We start from the raw sequence: 27,408 nt of genomic DNA, 5'->3' as shown, positions 1-27,408 counted from the left end.
CTGGCCTAGGAGGCATTCAGGCTGCTGTGATGTCACAAGCACAGCCAGCAGCCATGAGCATGATACTGGCCTGAGAGGCACTGAGGCTGCTGTGACGTCACAAGCACAGCCAGCAGGGGGCGCTGGACACTAACTTTTGAGGAACTGAGACTGCTGTGACCTCACAAGCACAGCCAGTAGGGGGCGATGGACACTAACCTATGAGGCACTGAGGCTGCTGTGACCTCACAGGCACAGCCAGCAGCCATGAGACTGCCACTGGCCTCAGAGGCACTGAGGCTGCTGTGACCTCACAATCACAGCCAGCAGCCAAGAGCATGGCACTATCCACGGAGACACTGAGGCTGCTGTGACCTCAGAAGCACAGCCAGCAGCCATGAGCCTGACACTGGTAGAGTAGGCACTGGGGCTGCTGTGACCTCACAAGCACAGCCAGCAGGGGGCGCTGGACACTAACTTATGAGGCACTGAGACTGCTGTGACTCACAATCACAGCCAGCAGCCATGAGCCTGACAATGGGCTGTGAGGCACTGGGGCTGGTGTGACCTCACAAGCACAGCAAGCAGCCATGAGACTGCCACTGACCTCAGAGGCACTGAGGCTGCTGTGACGTCAGAAGCACAGGCAGCAGCCATGAGCCTGCCACGGGCCTAGGAGGCACTCAGGCTGCTGTGATGTCACAAGCACAGCCAGCAGGGGGCGCTGCACACTAACCTATGAGGCACTGAGTCTGCTGTGACCTCACAAGCAGAGCCAGCAGGGGACGCTGGACACTAAACTATGAGGCACTGAGTCTGCTGTGACCTCACAAGCAGGGCCAGCAGCCATGAGCCTGCCACTGGCCTAGGAGGCATTCAGGCTGCTGTGACCTCACAATCACAGCCAGGAGCCATGACCCTGACACTGCTCTAGGAGGTATTCAGGCTGCTGTGACCTCGGAAGCACAGCCAGCAGCCATGACCCTGACACTGGTCTAGGAGGCATTCAGGCTGCTGTGACCTCAAAAGCACAGCCAGCAGCCATGAGCATGCTACTGGCCTGAGAGGCACTGAGGCTGCTGTGACCTCACAAGCACAGGCAGCAGCCATGAGCATGGCACTATCGACGGACACACTGAGGCTGTTTTGACGTCACAAGCACAGCCAGCAGCCATGAGCCTGATACTGGCCTGTGAGGCACTGAGGCTGCTGTGACCTCACAAGCACAGCCAACAGCCATGAGCCTGACACTGGCAGAGGCGGCACTGAGGCTGCTGTGACCTCACAAGCACAGCCAGCAGGGGGCACTGGAGATAAGCTATCAGGCACTGAGTCTGCTGTGACCTCACAAGCAGAGCCAGTAGGGGGCGATGGACACTAACCTAGGAGGCACTGAGTCTGCTGTGACCTCACAAGCACAGCCAGCAGCCATGAACCTGACACTGGCAGAGGAGGCACTGAGGCTTCTGTGACCTCACAAGCACAGCCAGCATCCATGAACCTGACCCTTGCAGAGGAGGCACTGAGGCTGCTGTGACCTCACAAGCACAGCCAGCAGCCATGAGCCTGACACTGGCAGAGGAGGCACTGAGGCTGCTGTGACCTCACAAGCACAGCCAGCAGGGGGCACTGGAGATAACCTATCAGGCACTGAGTCTGCTGTGACCTCACAAGCAGAGCCAGTAGGGGGCGATGGACACTAACCTAGGAGGCACTGAGTCTGCTGTGACCTCACAAGCACAGCCAGCAGCCATGAACCTGACACTGGCCTCGGAGGCGCTGAGGCTTCTGTGACCTCAGAAGCACAGCCAGCAGCCAGGAGCCTGCACTGGCCTAGGAGGCACTGAGACTGCTGTGACCTCACAAGCACAGCCAGCAGCCATGAGCCTGCCACTGGCCCAGGAGGCAAAGAGGCTGCTGTGACGTCACAAGCACAGCCAGCAGCCAGGAGCCTGCCACTGGCCTAGAAGGCAGTCAGGCTGCTCTGACCTCAGAAGCACAGCCAGGAGCTATGAGTCTGCCACTGGCGTAGGAGGCACTGAGGCTGCTGTGAACTCAGAAGCACAGCCAGCAGCCATGAGCCTGCCACTGGCCTCAGAGGCACACAGGCTGCTGTGACCTCACAAGCACAGCCAGTAGGGGGCGATGGGCACTAACCTATGAGGCAGTGAGGCTGCTGTGACCTCACAAGCACAGCCAGCAGTCATGAGCCTGCCACTAGCCTCAGAGGCACTCAGGCTGCTGTGACCTCACAATCACAGCCAGCAGCCAGGAGCCTAACACTGTTCTCGGAGACAGTGAGGCTGCTTTGACGTCTCAAGCACAGCCAGTAGCCACGGGCGTGCCACTAGCGTCAGAGACACAGAGGTTGCTGTGACCTCACAAGCACAGCCAGCAGGGCGTGCTAGACACTAACCTATGAGTCACTGAGGCTGCTGTGACTTCACAAGCAGAGCCAGCAGCCATGAGCCTGCCACTGGCCTCGGAGGCACGGAGGCTGCTGTGACCTCACAAGCACAGACAGGAGCCATGAGCCTGTCACTCATGAGCATCACATTCATCAACCCTGTTTTATTCATCTTCTTAGTTTACCATGAAGAATTAATAGATTCATAAGATAGAAATGACAATTACTTCTTATTCCGACTGCCTAATTTCTGCTATATTTTATTTATGTAGGGGAACATTTCTTGATGAAACTTAGAGGGTGATTCAGAATCCTATTTCTCAAGCACCACTTAATTCCTAAAGATGCCTAGAAATAATCAATGTGTTTGTTTTGACTGCAGAGTTGCTTAGACACCCAAAGTCTTCTGAGTTCTCGGAAGAGCTAGGTTAGCTGTGATACAAACATGAGTAGGGAGATACCTATTCTCTGCCTCTGCCTTGGCTTTCCAATACCCCTCTAATTACATATTACTTGAGTCCAACAATCTTGTGATGGATTTATAATGGAATATTATGCTGTAATTATTTAGCAGTCTCACCCAGATTTTGATATTTACAGATTTTATTTTTGAATAGAAACATTAAAATAGAAAAAAAAGTTTAAAATATACGAGTAGGCTAATATTAATCATGATCACAGAAGAACTGGATACAAGACTGCATTGCTATTCATTGCAAAAATAGTTTAGAAGCTATTTGAATTTTTATCTAGTGGAATCTCTTCAGCTAACTCCTAATTTTGAAAACAATGGGAGTTTTATTGATACCTCCAGTGGACTGAGAATAATATCCAAAATATACAAGTTAATTTTGTTTCTTTCTGGAGCAACTTTTTTTGGAGCTATTCACCTGTTTGTTTATTTTGGTGAAAATGCAGGTTTTTAAAATGTCAGTGCAGTTTTGTGCAGTTTTCTATTTGACCTCTCACAGCTATCAATATATCAATATATAAAATATCACAAAAGCAAGTATGTGATTTAAAATATAAGCAATACTTTTCATATTATAAAACAATTATTGCTAATGAAAGGTCAGGAAGTAGTACATAGGCATATAGTCACTACTATGTTGATATTATATATAATATAGTCAAATGAATGCATTTAAAGGGAAATTATTAGAAAACACTGGTTTCACGCAAAGGCTACTGAAATCAGTTGGAGCTAATCTATTCACTTCTGTATGATTATTGATCAGTGCTAGTGACCTCTTTCAGGGCATTTTTAATAGAATACACATGCAAAATTAAATAATACTTCAGAACAGTGAGCAGTTGTAGGAATGAGGAGATTGTATAGATCATTGTCTGAGTTGCAAAGGATAGATGGAAAGAAAGTATTATATGGATATGTTTTACACAGAAAATTTTAAAACCATAAATATTTACTAGGAAAACAAGAAGTGAAAAACAAAACATAAACACAGAATGGATTCTGAAAGAATATAAGCAATGGATATTTCATGGAAAATAATCTCATCTTCTCAGACCTGAATATTATGTTTGGGTTAGAAATGAATTAAACTGATGAACTCGTAAAATCTATGACAAGATATTAAAGAGGAAATTTAGAAAGACTAATAGAAGAGAAGATGTCAAAAATACCCAGGACTAGATACTCAATCAGAGATAGTCCATCAAGCAAAACAGGAAAGAGAAACAAAGCTGAGGAAAGGATATTGTATAAAACATTTCTTTAAAATTATTACTTGACTTGATCATCCTGAAGAACATTCAGTGGATAGAGGGAAATGCTAAAGTCTGGAATAAGAAGATAACGAACTCAGGATACTTTGAGATAAGTTAATTTCAGCTCTGTGATCTTTTCTAACTGTGGAACATTGCTTATGATCACAGAGCAAAAACAGGGATTGGCAGGACACACCAGCATTGAAAAGTAATTCATCGCTGCTGACAAAACAGAAAAGGAACTGATTAATTGCATTTAACTATTCTTGTTTCTTTTTTAGGAATTTTAATTTCTAAAAAATTAAATATTAAAATAGTGTTTTATCAGCATAATATTTCTGAAATGAAAACTGAAAGCTTCCCACTGCAATTATGGTCCTTATTCAAAAGAAAGAAGTCTTATGGACAAATGAACCTACAGGTGACAACCTTTAATTTTCTGGATGCTGAAATGTCAGTCCCCTTTATGTGGCTAGAAATATTCTGAGTAACATTAAATTGCAGACTTCATTCATGCTACTCCTGATATCCTTCTGAAAAGATGGACATGAAAAGCAGCATTTATTTTTTGAGGTAAGAAAGGAAATAGTGGAATCAGAAAGATTTTTCACTGCTGGAGAGTGACCACAACACTTTGTACCCTACTGGCATACTGGTTTATAGCAAACTTGAATGTATGAAACTGACTGACAGAAAACTAAGATATGGGAATACACACACAGGAACTTAAGCATTGCAACCAGATTTTTAATCTAATGCCTCTGCTGGAGTCTTCAGATAGGCTGAACCATGACTGGAAGAAATATTAATATCTTTTGTGCTATACTGGGCTAGCAGATTCTTGAATTCAAATGACAAAGATCATTGCACAAGTGAATAATTGTCCCTTAATTTTGAGATTGTTAGAATGTAACAGAACATCAGGTTTTGAGATTTAACAATAAACACTTCACAATGTCATATAAGACAAAATAATGTCTTTTAAATCAGTTACCAAATAATTTGATCCCCACCCTTCTTACACTTTAATTCTATATTATCTGGTTTTTATATGGATGATGGATAAGATAATTACGTGGTTAGTCAAATGGATTCATCACTATTTCTTGAAGAGTTTGCTTGAGAAAATCCTTTATGCATTACTAATCCCTCCCTGAAACCTAGCAATTTTTCAGGAAGAATCACATTTTTTCTGAAGGACTGCATTCCTTCTCAGAAGTGCACGAACAACAACATTGCCATTACAAAATCTCTTTTGTTACCCTATCAGTCCAAAGAGATTATTAAAACTCTTCTAAGTGAACATGCAGAAATCTCCTGGGAATTCCAAATATACATAAACTTAGAAAAGCTGGTTCAACAGTCTTGCTGGGACTCCCGTTCCTTGCAAGCTGTGCTAATGCAATACCATGATCCAGTGTGCTTTGGCTAGCATAAACATCTTTAGGAGGCCCCTGCAAACTAGCACACACCAGCTCAAGCTTGCATTTGTGCTAAAATGTGTAAATAGATTTTGAAATAGAGAAGGCTTATACTCTTAACCCATACATTCACATACTACTCATCCAGTTCAGTTGGGAGTACAGATATAGATGTTCAGCAATAACTTCCTTATGTATAGCAATGGTATATAGTATAAATATGCTGTAAGTTACAACTTAACTCAAAATCAATAGAACTGCTCTGTCTTCATACCACAAAATACCTCCTTTAGGATAAAATATCTGCTTTAGGATAAGCACAATCATTCTCTGGGTTCCATTCACTAACTCTCATGGGAGCTTAGACACCACAGGGCTAATAGGCACCCACTTGTAGATAACTGTATGAGGAATCTGCATCTTAAATTTCATATCACCTAATGGGAAATGTATTCTCTGGTCTGAGAAAAGAATAGCTTGAGAGAATTTTACTATTCAGTAAAGAGTGATAGAGTGATATGACAAAATTTGTTCTCACAATGATTTTACAATGATTTTTCAAATTCTTCCAATGTTAATAAAGTCATTCCTAATTTACAATTAACAATGTAAGAGCAAAATACTTCTTTCTTTGTTCTTTGAAAATAGAACCATTATGCAAAATACAGTAAATTTATATTATGCAAGTGGAAAATAAGCTTTATGGAGGACACTGTTTAAGGTGTCCTGAAGAAACGCCACAGAAATTTTTTTCCAGTTGCAGAACGTATCAATTTCCAGTTTATTGTAATCAAAGTAAATTTATACATTACTACTTCTAATTTTCAAACTGTCATAATATACTCTTACAGTGTTATCACACAGTCATAGACAGATAAATATTTATGTGATGATGAAGCTTTCAGAAGCCTTTGGTGTATTAAAGTATACTCAGATCTTTACTCACAGTGCATATTAATCTGAAACAATTATTAAACATATGCAGTAACTTTGCTAAAATTTGTTACAGAATATTTTACTGATGAAATGGCTCCAGGATTCAAATTATTCATTACTTACCCCTGTTCTTTGAACTTCCAAGAAAATTGCTCTTTGAAAAGATTTCTCCCACACTGCCAACTCACTGCCAAGCTCTACATTGAAATAATGACTCTTGCCATGTCCAACCATAACACTGAAACAATATGGCCTCTGGTCTTCAAGATCATAGTCTTGATGAATACCTAAATACAAGTTTGCTTGTAGCCAGCAATCATCAGCAAGCCAGAGCTGAAAGACATGTTTCAGTATGTGACTCTTCGTCTAGCAAAAACAAGCAGTTACGGCAACATTGTCTTCTGTAAATGACAGGTACTCACTTATTTATGTTGTTATATTAACAATTATCTCGAAGCAATGTTTTGAGAATTAAGGAATATTTGCAAAGACAACTTCTCTTTTACTTTTTATTCACTTTAACCTGTATATACAATCTGAGCTACTTCTGTACTTCCAAAATACCGTCAAAGTAATCTAAGCAATACATACATTGTAATTTAAAAGGATTTTATAGTAATGAAGTTGAGGAGGAAGGGATGATTAGGAGGGTGACCAGAAGGAAGTTCTCTGACTAAGGTTAGAGAACAAGCCTACCAACGAAAGAGGGAAAGAAGGATTTTGGAGAGATACTGGGGATAAGTTTGGGAGACAGCACATGGGAGTGCATCAGAACTTCTAAGAAAGCCACTGGCTGTAGAGCAGATAGCACACTACTGTTTCTCCAGAGGATGGTGGGAGAAGTTTCTTAAAAATTCATCCATGATTCCAGGTGATGACTAAAAGGTCTGCACTATCATGCTGAAGAGAGAGAGGAACACCTATTAGCAGGTGTGTTGATAATATATGGAACTATATTTTATATCCTTCCAGTTCTGTTTCTCCCCTTTTCCAGCTATCCTGTGATCAACCATTTGGAAGTGAATTGCTATTTTTTGTTTTATATGTGAACTTGAATTCAAACTTCTATAAGCAAAATGGTGTCTTACCTACTTTATAAAAATGGACCATTTAAAATAGCAAAAATTGTGACTATGATGTCAGATACCAGTTCCAAGTAAAGCAATTCCCTCTAATTTAAATATTTTAGCTTTTGAATTTATAATCTATTATAAAAGTAAATATATAAATATATATAAATACATATTATATAATATATATTCTTTTATGTTTTTTCATCATAGGTTTTTCAAATGTCTTCATAATAGCACCCCTTTGAACTAACATATTTATGAAAAAATCGGCAGGAAATAGCCCCTCGCAGTCAGTGGAGTTGTATCTGAGATAAATTTAGCTGACCACATACCTAGTTTAAGTTGCACAGTTAATCAAGGAACTGATCAGTGTGATTTTGTGAAACAAAAAAAAAAAAAAAACCTTTTAAAGATGAAATAAAACAAAAGACTCCCCCATATAGTGATAAATGCTTCTACGAAAGAAATTACTTTTGAAACAGACTTAAATGAATGGTATCTTATTTAAAGTGTTTCCCAAACACTAAACTCAGATTTGTAAGATTGAAAGATTGAGTTTCTTTTTCTTGAAGCACTTTTAATGAGCCCATTTCATTTTACAGTTTTGGTCCAGTCATAGATTACTCAGAGGTGACACTGAAAAGAACTTCTTATAAGCTCAAAGAAATGACATTTTGTTTACAATCAAGTGGAGGGAAATTCCTGACTTGCTTGAATGCAGTTGAAGAGCTCTGCACCAGTCTTACAGCAGAGTACAAGTACTCCACGCTAGTTGGATTCCAGTCTGCTAATGCAGTAATTTATTAACAATCTAATGGTTATTCTTGGAAATGACAACATGAGCTTACACAGGTCCCTTAGTAGCTGCCAGTGTGCCCTGCAACTACAAGGGCAGTGAAGTGAGACCCTGCTATCAACTTCAGGACAAACCAGAACTTCCACATTACTCTTTTATAACCAAAATACATCCCTGTAACACAAGGTTTTGTAAATGAAAACACACTCTTACAAGAAACTTCCTTTATGTTTCAGTTTATCATTGATTAGCACGAAAACTGAGAAAAACAAAACTAAATTAAAAAGCCAGTCTTTCCAGCTGCTTATAGATTTAAATATTTTCACCAGTTGAATTTTCAAATTATATATGTTTTAGTTTCTATATATTAGATAGGGCTCTTTCCCACCTCCCTTTCTCTTTGATGGCACAGGGAAGAGAACAGTGAAAGAACAAAAGGCACTTTGCAAAGAGAATCCCATTCGTTACGCTCTAATGTCACCTATAAAGAGCGTTTTGTTTCTGGGTTTAGGAGAGGTCTCTAGTCAGCCAGATATGGGATAAAAGCAGATGCTGGACTGGACATAGGTGGCTTTGAAAAGATCAGAATGCAGCTTTGTACCCAAGTCCTAGAATCCTGTAGTCAGAATAAGCACTTTAAAGATTTTGCATTCATTTTTCCAGGACCTATAGTAGTCTATCATAACCTACCAAAGTCTGGACCTGCAACCCATGTACATAAAAACAAACAAATAAGCAAACAACTGGGATCTGAACATCTAAATGTAACCTACAATCATGTGTATAAAATAAATGCTTACAAGTTTAGGGTCCTGTGTCCTTCCTGTTCTAGATGAACACACAACCACCTTCACAGGAGAGCAGTGAAGGTTCCCTTTTCAGTAATAAAAAGCAGAAGAAAAAACTGCTCTGCTAGCACATTCTCCTCCAGGTACTGCCCCATATTCACAAACAGCACCAAACTTCTCATGTGGGAACTGAGAATTTTGCTTGTGCTCGTGAACTACTGAGTAACATAAAGCTGGCATATCTAACTTTATGCAATTTACTCAAACCTAAGCTGTGATGTGTGCTGTGGGTGTTTTAGGGGGCACCTTGGACGTGGCATGTAATACCACCAGGGTACACTGCACTTCATTGTCAAAAATGGCCCTGCAGCTATTCTAGGAGAGAATGGTCTTGAGGCAGTTCAAACCGATTTTCCCATGCTTTTTTGGACTGATGAAATGGAAGCTGAGCAGAGATTCTCCTATGTTCCCAAGTGTCACCTGTTTTTCAGCAGCCATGGACTAATAGGTATTAAGCCTACTTCTGCTTTGAGACTCAGTAATGCTTACCCTGGCTCTTAGACTAATACATATATATTTTTTTACTTTGACTGAATGTGAAAATGTGATGTGTGGAAACACTATGTATTAGAAGAAAATGAAATGTTTTTTAGGGCAGATTGATTTTTAAAAAGTATCTAATGTTCTTGCCTCTGAACTATATTTTCAGTAACAGTTCCAGTAAATATGGAGTATGAGTTAAGATGTAGGGGGAAAAATGAGATAAATGAGATCAGATTTTCAATCATCTGGTTGTTACCACTAAATGTTCATGTATATTCAAGTGTGAGAATGTGAAATATGAATATTCATTCACATATTTGCATATGTATGTTTATGTTTGCATGTGTGTGTGTATATATATGTACATATGTAAACACACACAAACCTAAAATATAGCAAGTGTTTTGTGTTAAAATCTAATTTCCATATTGAATTCTTATTTTCCATTTTTAACTTATGTTATAATCAACACGAGAAGCTTGCAATCTGATGTGTAACAACTGACCTTGCCTTAAGAACCATCTTTCCTAAGAACCAAAATGATACAATATTCTCCACTACACCCTTACAGTAGTTCTAACTAGCTTCGGAAAATCTTTTAAAAAGCTCTCCCAAAACTGCAGTCTTTACAACATGAATTCCACCTTTGAGTCTGCCATGCAGAAGCTTTAATCTCTTAAGAATTTTGTCCATGTTTGTTGATTCACACAATTTCCTTCATTTGTCATGTATACTAAAGAACCAACAGAAAAGAAACTTCAGTGTTGAGTTCAAGCTTTTGTAAATTAGTTAATTTAATCACTAAGATTTGGAATTAAGCATTCATCTATTAAAATGTCAAGGACATTACGAGTTGAATTGTGGGTAGTTTATTTCCCACTTTTTCTTAATGAAAATTAAGAATTTTCATTTTTTTCATTTTTTTCAGCATTTACTTCAAGCAAATTCTTGTGATGTCCTTGAAATTAACCTTACCAGAATATTCAAGGAAGGACTGAGTATGAAATCAGTAGTAACATTTATAGGAGAGAAAACAAAAACAATGCCTACTATACAGCAAACCCTTCTCAAAAGGCTTGACGAGTATCTACTTTGTCGCTGCCCAATTTATTTATCTGGAAAATATAAGGTTTAATAAAATTTTAAGGAAATAGAATCAATAACCTGGGACAGAGCCTCTGCCCTTTGCTGCAGTGATAGGCAGTGAAGGAATCTCCTCACTCTGGCTGAAGGGCTGGAACTGCTGAACTTTTCATTTACAACAGCAAAATTGGCCACTGAAATCAGTAGAGGCTCCTTTAGCTGTCAGCTAAAGCGAATGACACCTCTGTAAAATGCAGATGTCAGCACATGTTTAAGAACTATTTTTGTAGTTTCTGTCATCTCACATATTCTTTGCTCTGTGGTTATAACTTGATCGTATTTTCAAGTTTGTTCTTCTTTTCTTTTTTTTTTTTTTTTTTTTTTTTTTAGTCATTATCAGCAAAACAAGCATAGGAAGTATGCCTGTGTTGTTGAAAGCTAGTTTGGAACAAATAGTTTGAGTGGTCGAGATGTTGTACCTATCCATACCTGTCACCCCATTCTTTAAAGAATTTGGTCATTACAGGGAACTCCATTCTGAGCCAGACAGAAAAGGGGGATCGAATGTTATTGTCAGCTCTCTGAAAGATATATTTTTTGATCTTCTCCTTCTGTAACTTGTCCTGAATAATAACTGTGTTGCATCAGAGAAGCATCCGTAACTAGCACTCCCTTACAGTAATGGAACTTAAGTCGGCAAGCTACTGTTCTCCTTCTGCAGTTACGTACAGACAGCAGACCAACCCGTCTTCTTTAGAACACTAGCACATGGTCAAAGGAATAACAGTAAGGAAAGGGTCAGCAGCTGGTCAGAATTGTTTTCAGTTGGTTTGGAATTTTTCAATGAAATAGCATTTCATGAAAAAAGACTGAATTATTATATTTTTTCCTGGGAATTCACTCATTTTTATTTTCTTCGAAATATCTCTTATTTAGGATGGCATTTCTTGATGTAATTCTAACAGCAAGTAGTCTAGTAGTTAAAGCACTCATACAGAACGTGAGAGAGATAAGTACAAGTTTTTTCCAGCTAACTTCCCATTTGGATGGCTGCAAACTGGTACCATTACTGTCTTTCTGGACATCATCCTGTGTAAACTTCATAGCTTGCAAATATAGTGAAGGAAAGTATAATTTCACAGTTAGAGTGCAGTCTGGGGACTCAGGTGAATTACAGTCTTCTTATGGCTCTACTTTCAGTCTTCTGCGACTCTACAAGCATACTTTTAATATACCTATGCTTGGGTTTCCCTGTCCAAAATGATGATGATCAAGTTATTTCTCTCACCTGCAAAGCAGTTTCCGATTAGCTGGTAAAGAACTAACTTAATCTATCTGATGGAACTTATCATAAAAATATCTTTCACAAATCAATTCTATAAACAGACTGCTAATGTCTGGCCAAAAAGTCATTCCTCAGGACAAGCTAAAGAGATAAAACACGACAACGTCTCTAGACTATGCAAAAAAGAAAAGGAAAAAACCCTACAATACATGAATGCACCATGTTGTCCTTTGTAAGGTAAAACCAATTATAGTGTTAGTAAGTTACTCACAATCTAACAAGGACAGAATTTTGTATTCCTTATTATGCAAATTAAATAACAGTACCTTACATAGATCAAAATTACAAAGAAAGCATTTTTTGTCACAGTCATGTAAAAATCTGACTCATTAAAGAGAAATGCAATATCAAGCTTCATTATGATTAGCTGTTTGTTTCATTCATAATTGACATGGCTGGCTGTAATACTGAAAAATGTCTTCAATTTGGAAGTATTTTAGTAATTTGCTCGCTTGGAACCTAATCCATTTGCTGTAGTCTCTTATACTTACATAGACAATGCAGCTGCTGCAAAGAATAGGCTTTATAACAACAGATGAACTACTTGAATGTTAGCTACTACCAGTTAATCTTAACTTGAGATCATCATTAACCTGAAGAGATAAACTCTTTTTACTAAATAGCATAATCGTAATTTTGGGGAAACCTACCTTGTGAATTTTAAACAGAACCTCACAGAGGTTATAGATTTTTTCAGCTCGTACCCAGTCTAGTGTGCTTACCTATAATATCAAAAGAAAATATTAAAAAACATATTTCTTTTTACATATTTCTATTAAAATTATGAAAAGATGAAAAATTAAAAAGATTTCACCAATGATTATTCTACTGGATACTATAAAAATATTCAAACGTTACTACACTTAATATCCAGGATTTAAAAAAGACTGCCAAATAGCATTTCATTTTTAAAGAAACAGAACCTAGAGGGTTCTTACTAAAATTAAAACATATTTGATTACATTTTTTCTATTATTACTTCAGTATGATGGAAACCTCTTTGTAATCTCTGTGGTGAGGTACATAACCATATTTATTTTACAAAATGCTAACAGACAGAACTTTCTCAAATTCAGAGTCATTCAAATGCACTCCCCAATTTAATAAAAATTTTAAATCAATAAACCAAGATGTGATCCTAAATTCAGCTTTGAATTCACATACACTAGAACACGAGGACCTTAATTTTATATTAAAAATGAAAAAGGACTATATATTTACAATATCTGACATTAGAAAGAATGTCAGCTGTGTGCCTATATTTCTTAATACTAAAAAGAAATGGAATTTTTTGTTTTCTTTTGATTTTGTTACAGTATCCTGTTGACATTAATGGCTGCTATAGCTTGACAGTTGGAATGATATTTGAAGTTTTTCTCTCTAATGTCTAGGTCATGGTATCATGTGATAATCATCTGCTTTATTTTAAAAACAGGATCTAGCCTATGCAGTTCAAGAAAAAAACCATGAACCTCTAAATATAAAAAATACAAGGCGAATACACATTATTTTCTTTATATTATTTACAGCAAAGTCATGTTTTTTTTCTTGGTGAATGCACAGGTATGACTGTTCAGATACATGGAGAATGTGACTAAACCGAACTCTGAAAAGCACCACAAAACTCAGGAGCAGACTGTGGTGATTTTTGTCAGTAACTAAAAGTTATTTCACCTGAATGCTGTTTGAAGAGTAATGTGAACTCAGTGTTAATTTCTGTCTAATCTTATATGCTCTTGTGTCCACTCCAACAGGAACTAATGGGCATTATTGCCACATATCTGTCACAGCTATGAGTTTAAAAGCAGTGTTCCAGAATTTACCTGAAATCTTTCTTTCCAGCATGCAAAACATCTCACTTAAATTTAGATATCAGAAGTGTGTAATATTAACAATCTAATCTAATTCTTCATAAATCTAATTTTATTTCCCTCATGTTTGGGAAAGAAAAAAAAAAAAGACAAGACAGTGGTTTCTCCAAGTTGTCTTACATCCTTGCCATAGGTTTTATGAACAGACTGTGCAAATGCTTTTTCTTTTTCTGTCACTGGATATAGAAGTTGGTAACTACTTTAGATTAGATATGTAGCTTTCAGAAAACCAAACTTAGTTGAGATGAATCACATATTACAAACGAGACTGAAGACCCCTGGAAGTGAAAGCTGTATCACCACATCTTTTCAGGATGTAAAGGGACTCATATTCCATGGTTGTCCATTTGACAGTTTTTACATTTTAAAAATTAAATTAAAAAATCACCTAAATACAATGCAATACAATTCTTTCTGTAATATTATAAGCATTGTTTCATCATAAATTAAAGCTCAAGACATTACTTAATGATAACTTTAAAAGTACTTAATACTACCTTAAAGGAACTTTGTCAAATTTAAATCTAATGTCAGCTGCTTTAGAAAACCAATTTAAAGCAATTTTAAATATTACACTTGTCCTCCCATTACTTTATAAAGTGCAGTAATTTTTGGAGTCATACATTACTGATTTTAAATATTCTGTTACTATTTTCTTTCTAGTGAGGTGCAATCAATATTTTATTTGAATTTTGATTTTTAATTATTGTTAGGAGTTGGCAATAACACAAGATTAGAAGCAACTGGAACTGAGGAATTATGGCAGATTCATAAGGGAATACTGTACATTCAAACATGCTGACATCGGGCTAAGTACTGCAGGTCTTTCCTTGATTCTTATTTAAAGGGAAGTCTTTTTTACTTTGATAGTCGTTTTGAAAATAAACTAATTAAAGATAACAGGTTCTGGCCCATTACTGTTGACTCTCAAAAGATCGCAATGCTTCTTGCAAAATAAGATTTATAGCAGAGTGATAGCTACTTCATTATTTGGTCTTGAGTTTCTGGAAGGAAAAAATTTCTTTTCATTCTCAGTTAAAAGTATGAGAATCCTCCATCCCTATTAGTGGCTAGACAAGACATAAAAGCAGAAGCACCTGCTTAATTTGCTGTTTATGAAAGTGAACTTAATGACAGAGGGTATAACTTAAAAGTTGTCCAGACAACTGAATTTTCATTTGCTCCTACCTTCTGTTTTGATTCCTGAAGATTAATTTAAACTGCTAGGGTTTTTTGCTACTATTAATGATGCTGCCATGGACACTGGTAACACTGCTGTGCCATTAAATTCACTGTGAATACTTCAGAATTCTCCCCATTATCCTGTGGATCTCTTTCATCCTTTGACTCTCTGTAACCTCTTATGACCTTTTGTGCAGAGATAGCAAGGGATGACAGATCACAATCAACAGCTATATAAGCCAAGTCTTTATTTTACTGTGTGTATCAAGGAAAAACTACCATACTTACAGCCAAGAGTGAAACAGCCTGAATATCATAGTGTGCAAGGTCATCAGGAGAACACAAATGACATTTGGAGGGATTTTAAGGAAGGGAAATAAACATAATGCAAAAAGATGTTGGAATCCAAAGGGGCAGTTGACATTATTTATAGTTTTCTCCTTAGAACTATCCTAGAATGTCTAAGTTTAAAATGTTATTGTTATAGTCTGCATTGCTTTAAAAATATCGCAAGTGATCATATACTTCTAGTCAATGAGAAAAGCTGCAAAGAATCAGAAGAGTTCACAAAAAGTGCAATAAACGTCATTTGTTTTAAAAGATGTCTCAATTTATCATGAGCATATCCATCATAACACAGTTAATAAATAGGTCTAAGATAAATGAGACACTGAAACATATTCCTTAAGCAATAAAGAAGTTTTCCTCATTATTGTCTTTTGGAATTGTTCCTCTAAATATTCCATACATTGCAATATTTTGGAATTGTTCTAAAATGACAACATATTTACTTTTTAATAAAGCATTTGACAAAATATCTCAGAAAGTTATATTCAGAATGGGTCAATTAAGACTGAGACACACTTTCGTTCATGTGAATTTAGGTCTCACAAAGAGTAAAAACTAGTGTGAAAATATATGAGAATACCTAGTAGCATTCAGTCAGCTTCCACCTAACTCTTGTCTAATATATGAATTTATAACCAAATTTAACTGAATGCTATTATTCACAACAATATGGTGAAAGTCTAATTATACAGTATTAGAAAGAATTGCATTGTTGAGCATTTTTCAGGTGTATAGCCAACTCCTAGCTAACTCAATGCACTACCTGGTGAAAAATTGTAAAAGTTATTGAATACTGTTTTTGTAGATATTTGGTTATATTTATTCCTTCAGAAAGAGTGTAAAATAACACATTCATAAACTGGCAGATGATGCTGAGCTCAGATGAAAGGCCACATGAACACCCATGAGGACACAGGGATAATACAAATGAACCAAGATAAAACCTGAAGTGACAATTCTAAATCCATAAAGAGATACTGGAATAACAGACCTGATTTTCAAAAGTGCTAAGTGTTTAACAGGTACTTTTTCCTTCAGTGTGAGTTTCTGTGAGCTCCTCATTTTTAAAAAAGGCATTCTAATGGATTTAAGAAACTAAACTACACTGTTCAAGCCTTCTCGTTTTAAGTATTTAGACCAAGTAATCTGAACATCAGTTCAGAAGAATGCTCAAATTCAAAATATACTTAGCTCTAAATGGGCACATAATTCATTGATTTTTCTTAAAAACACTGTTAAGATTTTAGAACAGGAGAGAGAAAACAACAAAATTAAAATCATTTTGACACATGCATACAGGACATATGTATCCATGTGTTAGACAACAAACTGAACAACAGTTATTCCTTAGAAGAGAATTCTGCAATGATACCCAACAAAACATACTAAAGGATTACACTACAGATATAGAACATAAAGAAGGAGATACAGTCAATATAATTTTGGGGCATATATAAGGGAGTATCACACTTAATTAAAAATTGTAGCATGACTATACCTAGACCTAATCTAAAACTCACTGAAGGCAAAAGGAACATACTCCTTGGCTTCTGTGAACACTGAACCTGATTCTGGAAATTTACAGTACCTAAATAATATTAACAAATTTTAATATATTTAAAGAATAAAACTTAGGGAAAAAATGAAAAAGATTTTAATACCTGGACTACAGAGGAGCTTCACTATCTGACAAGTAAGCAGAATTATCCAATCAATCTAAAAATATTTACAAAGGTAAAGACAAAAAGATGAAATACTTCCAGGTCAATAGTATTCACTTCACTGGCTTCTTCATGAAAGGGGAAAAAATCATCCAAGAAAAAATTTCAAAAATTATATATAAACTTTAAAAAGAAAAAGATATATCAAGAGATGTTCCTGATGTGAACTATGATATAACAGTAGGAACCTAAAGATGTCTAAAACAACCTGAACTAGATGCTACAAAACACACAATAAAGAGTAGTCAGATCCAAGCAAAGATGTGAACTAAAGAAATAAGGATTTATATGTAGAGTTAGAAAGTCCACTGAAAGCATCCATGGCTACGCACTGCAGCTCAATTCCTATTATGTTACATTGGCAATATACACAACGTACAATTACAATTACAATTGCCAATACTTACCACTTAAATAGCGGTACTCTTTCATATCAAAGTACTGTTCATGTACCAATTAAATTACCTGTACTTTTCTTCTCTGTAATTTTTTGTCCAAGGTAAAAGACTGATAAAATAGAGTATATTAGCTTCATAACTATTTCTATTGCTTTCATAGTACTGTTGCATTTATTCCTTTTGTTAAAAATAAAAGTAGGATAGACGGTCAACTGTCTTCACTTGAGTCACTTCAGTGCTATTTATCTAATCATCTCAAAAAACACATTAAAGACTACCACAACAGCTTCAAAGATATGATTACTTTAAAACTGGAACCTAAAAATGATATTAAACTACGAGGAAGAAGAAGATAGGAAAAACAAAACAGTACAACTTCCCCACAATTACAGCACTTATTCTGTGAATACAAAATATTTTTTTCTGGAAATTTTCAAGTAAATCTCAACTACTTTGTTATTAAATGAATGTTTTTGAAAATTTTGTTCACTGAATAATGTCTTCCCAATTTCTTCTAGGATATGAATTCAGAACTTTTTCAAGATTTGAAAATAGACAGAAATTTATCAGATGCTTTCGGAATGTAATAAAATAAAGCTTGCATAGTAAAATAGCCCTAAAAAGAACGGTGTTTTTCATATTTGATAGTTTCAAAAGTGTGTCATAATTTTAAACTGTAAATACGGTATCTGTGAATTAAATCTGTAAATCTGTTAAATGCAGTCAGATAAGCTACTTTAGGGATGCAGGAAGAACATTCTTTGACAAACAGCCTTATTGTTTCAGCTTCTTTAAGTGAATTATGATCAATGACGTGATCTAGGAGTTTTTTTGGATCTTGGGAAGGTCAAAAAAGAGTATATGTCCTGTTTCAGGCACATCTCTGTTGGCTGTAAAAAGGAAAAAAAGAAAGAAAAAAGAAAAATCTTTCCTTGGCATTCCTCTTGGCTTTTATAAAAAGTTCAGAAAACTCCTTTCTCACTACCTCACAAATACATCCACTCCATTTCTCTTCACCACTAACACTCTACACTACTTCATGTAGTTTCTATTTGTAGACTACTCACAAATTTTATACCAATACTTTTGTGAACTTGGGTTGTGGGTTATTACCAATACTGTCCTTTTATATCCCCCTGTCTTTCTCTATCTACCCCATATCTGTTCTCTCATTCTGTTCTCTCATAGTTACATTTCAGGTTTTCTGGAGAAGAGACCTTTTTGTTGAACCTTCTCTGAACAGCAACAAAACTCTGAAATATTGGTCCAGGACTATAATTACTAAGAACTACAGTAACAAAATAAGCAATAATATATTCTGCTTCAGCTATTTTGCCAATTTCAAGTTACAAGTCACTGAAATTTCCATACAAAACTGAATATGTGCCTCAGTTTTGCAATTTAGCATTATTTTACCAAGCTTTTCCAATCAGTCATTAATGCCCTGAAAGTTGTTAAATATTTCTAATAAGAAAAAAATTCTCACAGGCAGCAACTATCAGTGATACTTATTCAAGAAAATCACATGAAAATTAAAGGGAAATCCAGTGACCAGTGATGAGCAGAGCCTGAAATAACAGGTTAATGGCAGATAACAAAGATGATCACAGAATCAGTAATCTAACACAGGATATGGTTCTAGATGTGCTATTATATATAATAGTCAGTGATTAATGCACTTATCTGAATGAGAGATGGAGAATCTGCTTCCTCTAGACAAACATAACTCTTTCTAAAACATCTGGCAGTTTGTCTCCTGAGGGCCATCACTGTTGTCATTTCACGTAATATTCATATTCACTTTCCACTTTCCTAGTTGTTTCAGCAGAGGTGATCATCTGCCAAATTCAAACTGACTGTTTTTTTGCCTTGAAGAATTTCTTGTCTTGAAGTTAATGAACATCTACATCGTGCAGCAAATTTGGTTTTCAGACGGATTTGAGAACAGGCTGTAGGTTGCTGATTATGCATTAGTTCTTAGATGTCTAGTATATTGCCTTAAGATCAAAATGAACTCTACAGAGAAGGAATTGTTTTAATTTATACATGCCTATTGTAACCACTACATTTTTTTCATTTGTATATCTATATAACCGAAACATAAATTTTGAGGATGGAGTCTTCATAATAATTTCAAAATAAAGACTCGATTTTTCATATCTTTATTTAAGAATTTTTAATTTTTTAGTCAAATTATGTATACGATGAGATAACAAGATCTTCTCTTCACTGTCGGTCATGTTTATATTCTTGGATAAATTTCCACTCTTTTAAAAAATTAGCTTCTTCAGAAATAAAGTATTATCTTGCAAAAAAGAAAATCTCCCAGAATTCCTTGGATATAACTGAACTAAAATATTTTTACAGTAAATACAATTATAAGTGGAAACAGCATAATAACAGCTTATAGAAAGCACTTTGTAATCACATCTGTTTGCTGTTTTATTTATATATGGTAACATCTAGAGGGCAATAATTCAGACTCCATCAGCTGCAATAAAAATGCATGCATTTTTAGCCCTTAATTATCCCCTAGAGCCAGCCATGATTACAGAATAATTGACAAATCTAACACTGGCAATGACTCGAAGAGTTGTTTCCCCTTGAGTTATCTATTCTGTAATATTTACGGCACCTACCATATCTTTATCCATTTTCCATAAGGGCAATCTAAAATCTAGTTTCGCTAAATCTGCCAAGTTTTGTCCTGATGCTGTTGCATAAAACAGGAACCCCAATAAAACACTTCTTAGGCAGAGCAGACCTCAGTACAGATATTATAGATATTCTAGTCTCAGCATTAAGCTGCAACTTCACCATAAACTCATTGGCTTTATTCAGGAATGATCTTGATCCAGAAAGATTCACATATTGTAAAGTGGGTGGATAAGAATTCTGTTACAGAGTGTATAATTAACTAACCAGACTGACATAAAAACAACAGGAAGAAATTTTTGAAATGAATGGAGTAAACACAGGCAGTAGATCCATGCTTATGCCTTATAAACACAAATTACACATTCTTCAGTTCAGTCTCAATTATAGGTCAGTGCCTGCTGCAGCCATTCCCAAGCATCTGCTTTTTGAACTTTCACAGTCCAAGCTATTTAAACTCTGAGAACATCATATCAGTCTATTTGTCTCTATAAACTACAGAAAAGATGCACTTCTAGGGCCAGTGAAGATTCTGGGGAAGAAAGTGTGCAGATGTCATGTATATTTTACTTCTACTTAAAACAGGAAAACATGAGAATATACAGCATCTGATGACACAAAAAAATGACTTTGCTAAAGCTGATATGAAACCTAATTATCTCTTTTCCAAGGCCTTTGTGGATATTAAATCTATGATAGGAAGTGTCATAAGTTATGACCTATAAGTCATAGGCGTATTTACCTAAAAGACATTTCGATTACTATCATTAGGTCTAAATGTAAAAGCGTTTCAGCACATCACCAATTTCTGTATATAAAACTCTCCTGCATACAGCTACAGCTATGCACACCATGCCAAACATATGTGACAATGTTTCACTCCATCATGAACAGGTGCTGGGTTTTGTATCTGTACATGCATATCTCTGTGTACATGTAGAACCTCTCATCAATTCATAGTGACAAACCATGCAAATGAAATTATATGCACAACTGAAAACAGAAAAAGTTGAAAATGCGCCCATTACAGTCAAACAAGAATAAGCCTATGAGCTTTTTCCAGCATGGAAGATGTTAAATAACACTTCTTCTTGGAGAGGACAGAAGATATCATACAGCCTTTTAGAAGATGGCTTGTTCCTCATCATGGAGCTAGAAAACTCCCTGGTCTACACATCACAGCTGAGTTTTCTAGCCCATTTCTGTTACTGTGGTAAGCAACTCTGTTCTTGATATCTGCTCTTACTGGGAAGCGTCTACATTTTTGAAAGCACCATCTGAGAAACTGTTTAAGCAGAGTATAAATAGAACGCTACTCTCTATAGTAGCTTCTCTGAAATTACAAAATCCGTACTTGATCTGTACTTTTCTTGAATTTTGCTCATTGGTAGCTGTATTTTGTTTATTCTTTTGAAAGTTAGAAACTGTATTTGCCCCCTTATGATCTCTTATACACAAAGAAATAGAGTAAAAATTGTATTAGATGTTTTTATAAGCAGTTATAAATTATGGATAAGGTCATTACAACTAACTATATGACTTGTACATCATCTACTTCATGTACACTACAGTATGGCATTGTCAATAGCATAGCATCAGAGAAACATGTCTGAAATAAAACATAATGGCAAACATTTAAAAATCAGGCAAGATAACAGTATTAATATTTTTGTAGTAGAACAGTCCATTTCTTATATTTCACTTAATGTAGTAAAAAAAAAAATCAGTGGGGATAATAAGAGCAGCATAATTAAATATCACTAAAAGTAGTGTAAGGCTTCTTGTGGGGATTTATGTTTGAAGCTACAAAGTTACTCGTGCTTGGACATGCAATATAGAACCAGTTTCAGGATGCAACATGGGCCAGGGCCTCCCCAGGGCTGGTACTGGCAAGGGCTGCTGGTGGGACAGGGCTGGGCTTGGCCTGGCTGCTGGGGCCCGTCCCCCTGCTCTGAGGGAGCAAGGTCCTGGTGACAGCTGGGGCAGCCCCAGCCAGCTTGTGGCTCGAGATCCAGGTTTGAATTCTAAACGGAAACTGCCAATTTCCTTTCTTTTATTTTTTTTTTAATTCCCTGATATAAAACATCTGTGGTGTGATTACAGATCAGGAAAACTGGTCAATAGGTTTTGGGATTTATGCATTCTGTCATTGACATTGTACACCTAAGTGCATCTGATTACTGCGATGACGTAACACCATGACCAAAGGGGTCACCTTTGTTCCTTTTTTTTGAAAAGCCATTGTTTCTACAAATATGTTGCACAGAAACACTGTAGAGTGTAGTAGATAGTGACAAATAAGATGGTAAAAATGCTAACAAACATTTATCCTGACTTGCCTGTTCTTAGTAGAATATGATAAATGAGTATGCTGAATATGATAAATGAAGTAGTTTATTCTCAATTAGTATCATGTAGATAGATAGTTTTAATTATATCAAAAATTTTCCTTCCAAAATAGGTCTGAACATCATAATTGAAATTCATGAAGTTAAAGACACATGAATATTTGGTGTGCTATTTATTTACTTTTTTGTTTTGTTTTGTTTTTCACTATAATTGGATTCTAGTAACTGAATAAGATTTTAGTTCCTCAACATATAAACATGAATATTCTTTTGCAGAAAGAAAAAAAGAAACTTTTTCCAGATGTGTTCTCTCATTTTAAGAAAAGTACTATTAATTTGCCATTTATAAATGTTAGAAGTTTATAGGAATCACTGGGTTTAGAATTTCAGTCTAGAGAAAGAGACTGTTATTAATTGCTTCTGTTCACAAATAAGGTTCAAAGAGTAAGTACTTCACAAAGGTATGCTGGTGGTACACATAAAAAATCAGATTTGCTTTTGCTTCTGCTGAAGAAATCAGGAGACTGACCACTTTCTGATCAAGAATTAAGAAAGCTATTTAGCTGCAAATGTATTTTAATTCTACATTTTGTTCTTTGTGATGTATTTAAAGCAATGGCTCTCTGAAGGGAGAAAGAAAGCATAAAAAAGTTTCCATGTGGTATTTATGGGTCACTTTTAGGAGCCGAGAACTTTCCAGTTCATTTCTGCTCCCTTCTTTTAAATTAATTTTTAGTGTTTTACAGTGGTATTAGGTAAGTCATCTGTTATGAAATACGATTCTAGTTTTTAGCTATGGAAATAATCAAAGCAGGATGTTGTCACTTATTCAAACTGTACATTTAGGATTGGATTCTCTGTAATAGTTCAATCCCTAGCCTGTATGTAAAATTCACAACTTTAGCATCGGTGGTGTATTTCATGATGTGACTATCTTTAAGAAAACAGAGTAACTACCAAGTCATTACACCTGGAAAAATGCCTCAGAATAAATGTAAGATATGAAATTTTGACTATAACCAACCAGAAAAGAATCTGAACACAACAACTTAAAAAAGTAACACAAATGTTCTCTATTAAGAATTTATTGAGATATCCAGATATGGTAGGATTTCCAGAGGACCTTGAAAAAGGTTAGATATCTAAAGCTTACTGAAACATAGTGGCATCTATGGCTTTAACTGTTTTTGAAATCTCAGCTGACAACTCTACTTGGTAGGAAAAAATAAACCCAGACATAACAAACAGGTTTCCATCTACAGTTAAATCCTCCCCCAAAGTATATATATATGTGTATATATTTTTACCGGTGGAGTGCTGAAAATGTAGAAGGATGAACCCTTCAGTGCCAGAAACTTGAATTTGTAGAGCTGAGATGAATCAGTTCCTTCAAGTTTCTCATTTACCCATCCCATATGTATGACCTGTAAAACAAAGTCATTGAAAATTAAAGCTCATTTTTCTCGCGAGGCATAAGACAGACCTGAATAGGTCAAATCTTTCCACAGGGAAGAGTGTCTTAGATTTGGATGCATCATTCCCTGCTTCTAAACTGCCCTTCCATTGCTATCACACTCTTAACCTTTTAACCATTCCAGTGTGTCAAAAGTCCTTGAAGAGACATAATCCATATTGAACAGGTTTTCTGAATCCTGATTCTATTCCAGGCAGCAAAGTTGTATCCATGCTGGTATGCTGTGTGCCAGCCATGGAGGAAAGGGGAAATTTAATATGTAAAAATTAAGCATAGTTATTATCGTAAAATTAGGTGTTCTAATATGATTAATTCATCCATATTAGAAGGTTCCAAAGATAATCTCCTTTTAAAAAGTCACCTACATATGTTTCAGCAGACTCTCATTTTAGCCAGCAGAAAAGCTGGGTGTACTAAAATAGTACAGCCAGTACTCTAGATTCTACTTTACCTTTAGGACAGTAAAAAGCTGGACAACCTAGAACCTCTGTGACACATACCTCTTAAGAGAGACTCTGAATAAGTCACAAGATTTATCTGAAAAAAACTTTCTGTACGCTCACCTTTGTTGTTGCTAATAAAGTGCCTTTGTCACATTGATTCTTTCTTTATATACCTTTTTTGGATTAACTTTATCACATAAGAAGGATATGTGCTTTATGTTGTAGTAAAATTAAATGTCAGTTTCACTCATCACATAACTTTGCTCTAACAGTATTATAATATGTCCCTTTACATTATAGATTACATTTTCTGATCAGCTGCAGACATATATTTTGGGCTTGTGCTCTAAGTGTTTTACTAAAATGGAAATGTACTATTACTATTTTTATTGTAGCCACATGATGCTGTGACCAGACTACTTGTGGTAGGTCAGAATCAAAAGTCTTGGTTTCAAGTATATCCTTTTCCACACTGCAAACAGATTTTTATAACTATTAGCACCTATAAACTCAGTGATAATCTGCCTTGGTATGATGGAATCTCTTTCAACCCCAGGCCAAAAAACCCAAAATTATACAAAAACATATTCACTGGACTAGATTTTGGGGGGACTGTGAAACCTTTTTGGAGAGTATGGTCTTTCTATTAACTGATTGCAACTTTGTAATATCGCTCATTTAATTTCTTATAGAAACAAGTATATGGAACATCATGAGGTCATTTATTTGTTCTATTTCTTCAAAGACTACAGAAAAAAAGAGCAATACTTCAGTTACACTTTGAATACACTGGACAGCTTATTACTCTGCTTGACTGAAATGAGTAGCCAAATTAAAAAGTACAATTCCAGAAACACAGGATCTAAATCAAAAAACCCAAATAATATAACATCATCAAAGCAAACAGTCTTAGAACCCTGAAAATTTTTTTTGTTTTTTTGGATGATTGATTTAGTGATAATTGCCAAGAAATGTCAAAACTGATTAACAGCTTTTTCGGTTTCCATTTTTTTTAAAGCCACTACTTAGCTTCAGATTGTCAACACAGTTTCTTGAATGAGGAAGCAATTTTTGTGCCTAGCAGTAGAAATAAGAAAAAATGCTTTGCTGATTTCTATCTTACAAAAGAAAATAAAAACTCACCCAGAAAAACTAGCTAGTATGTTATAGTTCAATGTGAATTTAAAGAAAAGAATCCCCCTTCAAAAGCTTTGAAAGCCTTTCAAATCACAAGGTTATGGTTTCTATATTTACACTATGAGACTCTTACCTAAGTATTAAAGGTGCCAGTAAAAAAAAAAAAAAAAAAATCTATTGGCAATTCTTGCCTTTTCTAAAAGGTATCTATTCTTACATCATCTTGGTCCATTTTTTTTTTAATGAAAATGTGAAAAAAATCAACAAGGAGCCATTGGTAGATTGATCTAAAAGTCAAAGAAGAATACCCCTGTAGAAAATTTACTGAATGTATGAAGTCTCAGTACATACATATATTTAGGGAAAGAAATATAATATGGCTAGAAGACATGAAAAGTTTTAGTGGTTGTTTGGTTTAGAGTTTTCGTATATTTATGAGAAAGCAATATTTGAGCTGATTCAAATGCAGATTGCTCAATACTGTCTACAAGAAGAAATAAAGTTCAGCTACGTGTTTGAAGAATGATTGCTACTGGAAGATTTGGAGAGAGCTCAGTGGGTTTAGAGCTGCATTACTGTTATTTGAATTAACTGAGGATAATAAAAGGGGAAACTAGAAAGTAAGTGCTAACGAGTATAAAAGAGAAAGAGGAAAGGCAAACGCAAACCAGAGAGACAAGGGAAAGGACACTCAGGAGGAGAAAGACACCAATATTGTAAGATGGAAAATAATGAAACAAAATAAACATGAAATTAAAATGAAAAGAACAAAACAGAAGACACTATATAGGCATGCGAAGAAGGAAAAATCAGGGAGAAAAATAAATCTGAGAGAAAAAAAGCCATAAAGAAAAGAGTGTAATAAATTTATAATCAACTATAAAGACAAAAATGCCTAAAAAGTAAAGAAAATAGAAGAATTTTATCAGAATCAGTGTTTAATTAACATATGTAAGTAAAATTATGCATCTTTTATAAAAAATATGAAAAAAAGATCTAACATTTGTTTACTTTCTCTCCATCTCTCCTTCTTGTTGACTGGTTTATTTAATGGTCATTTAGGCCATATGAATGGGTAGAAGAGTAATTATTCAGTTCAACAGAAGTCTGTATGGAAAAAAAAACCAACCAAATATTGGCACTCAATAATAAGCTGCTTGTGGTTGATAAGTATGCTAGGGAGATTTTGACTAGACCAAAACCTTCCATTTGAAATTTTAAGGAGTGCTGATTTGGCATAACACTACAAACTACCCCATTTTCAGCACTGCTTTTAGCACTCCTTTCTTGATCAATCTCAGACTGCTATTTGAAACTGCATGGAAAAGTACCCATTCACCATTGCTGTGTTATTAATTTCCTAAAGTGTTCCAATATACTTTACAAAAGTTCCTGTAGGAACAAAATGAGCAATGGCACTCATTATGGGGTGATAATATGTCACTAACAAAATGTAATCCGATGATAGCAGATGAGTGAACATTCTTATTTGCACTTACTGTTTTGCTATAGGAATAGAGCATCTAGATGACTGGAAACGTAACATCTGTTACATTTAATAAAGTTATCTGTACATTTTGTGTGTAGTGCTGTTAGTTAAATAGCTATGAAAAGTAAATGAAGCAAAACACTGAAGGGGAAAATAGTTAAAGAAAATCAAGTAGATCTCTGACATATGAAAGGTCAGAACAGATGCGATAGAATGCTCATTTAGTTAAAGGAGGAGAAGAAT

The 27,408-nt window shown here is 35.8% G+C and overlaps 1 long non-coding RNA gene across 1 annotated transcript; it reads right to left on the bottom strand.

The window, feature by feature from the left end:
* Positions 1 to 6,400: 6,400 nt before the first annotated feature.
* LOC135326774 (uncharacterized) lies at positions 6,401 to 24,008 on the bottom strand. The gene is made up of 3 exons (XR_010387029.1): positions 23,930 to 24,008; positions 12,750 to 12,821; positions 6,401 to 6,804 (listed from the first exon to the last, which is right to left on the bottom strand). It is a non-coding gene; the product is annotated as an uncharacterized LOC135326774 (long non-coding RNA).
* Between the last annotated feature and the right edge of the window lie 3,400 nt (positions 24,009 to 27,408).

Source organism: Dromaius novaehollandiae, unplaced genomic scaffold, assembly GCF_036370855.1.
Source record: "Dromaius novaehollandiae isolate bDroNov1 unplaced genomic scaffold, bDroNov1.hap1 HAP1_SCAFFOLD_49, whole genome shotgun sequence".
NCBI classification, from domain to species: Eukaryota; Metazoa; Chordata; class Aves; order Casuariiformes; family Dromaiidae; genus Dromaius; species Dromaius novaehollandiae.
The sequence above is the reverse complement of the archived record's forward strand: the minus strand, read 5'-3'. Positions and strand labels throughout refer to the sequence as shown.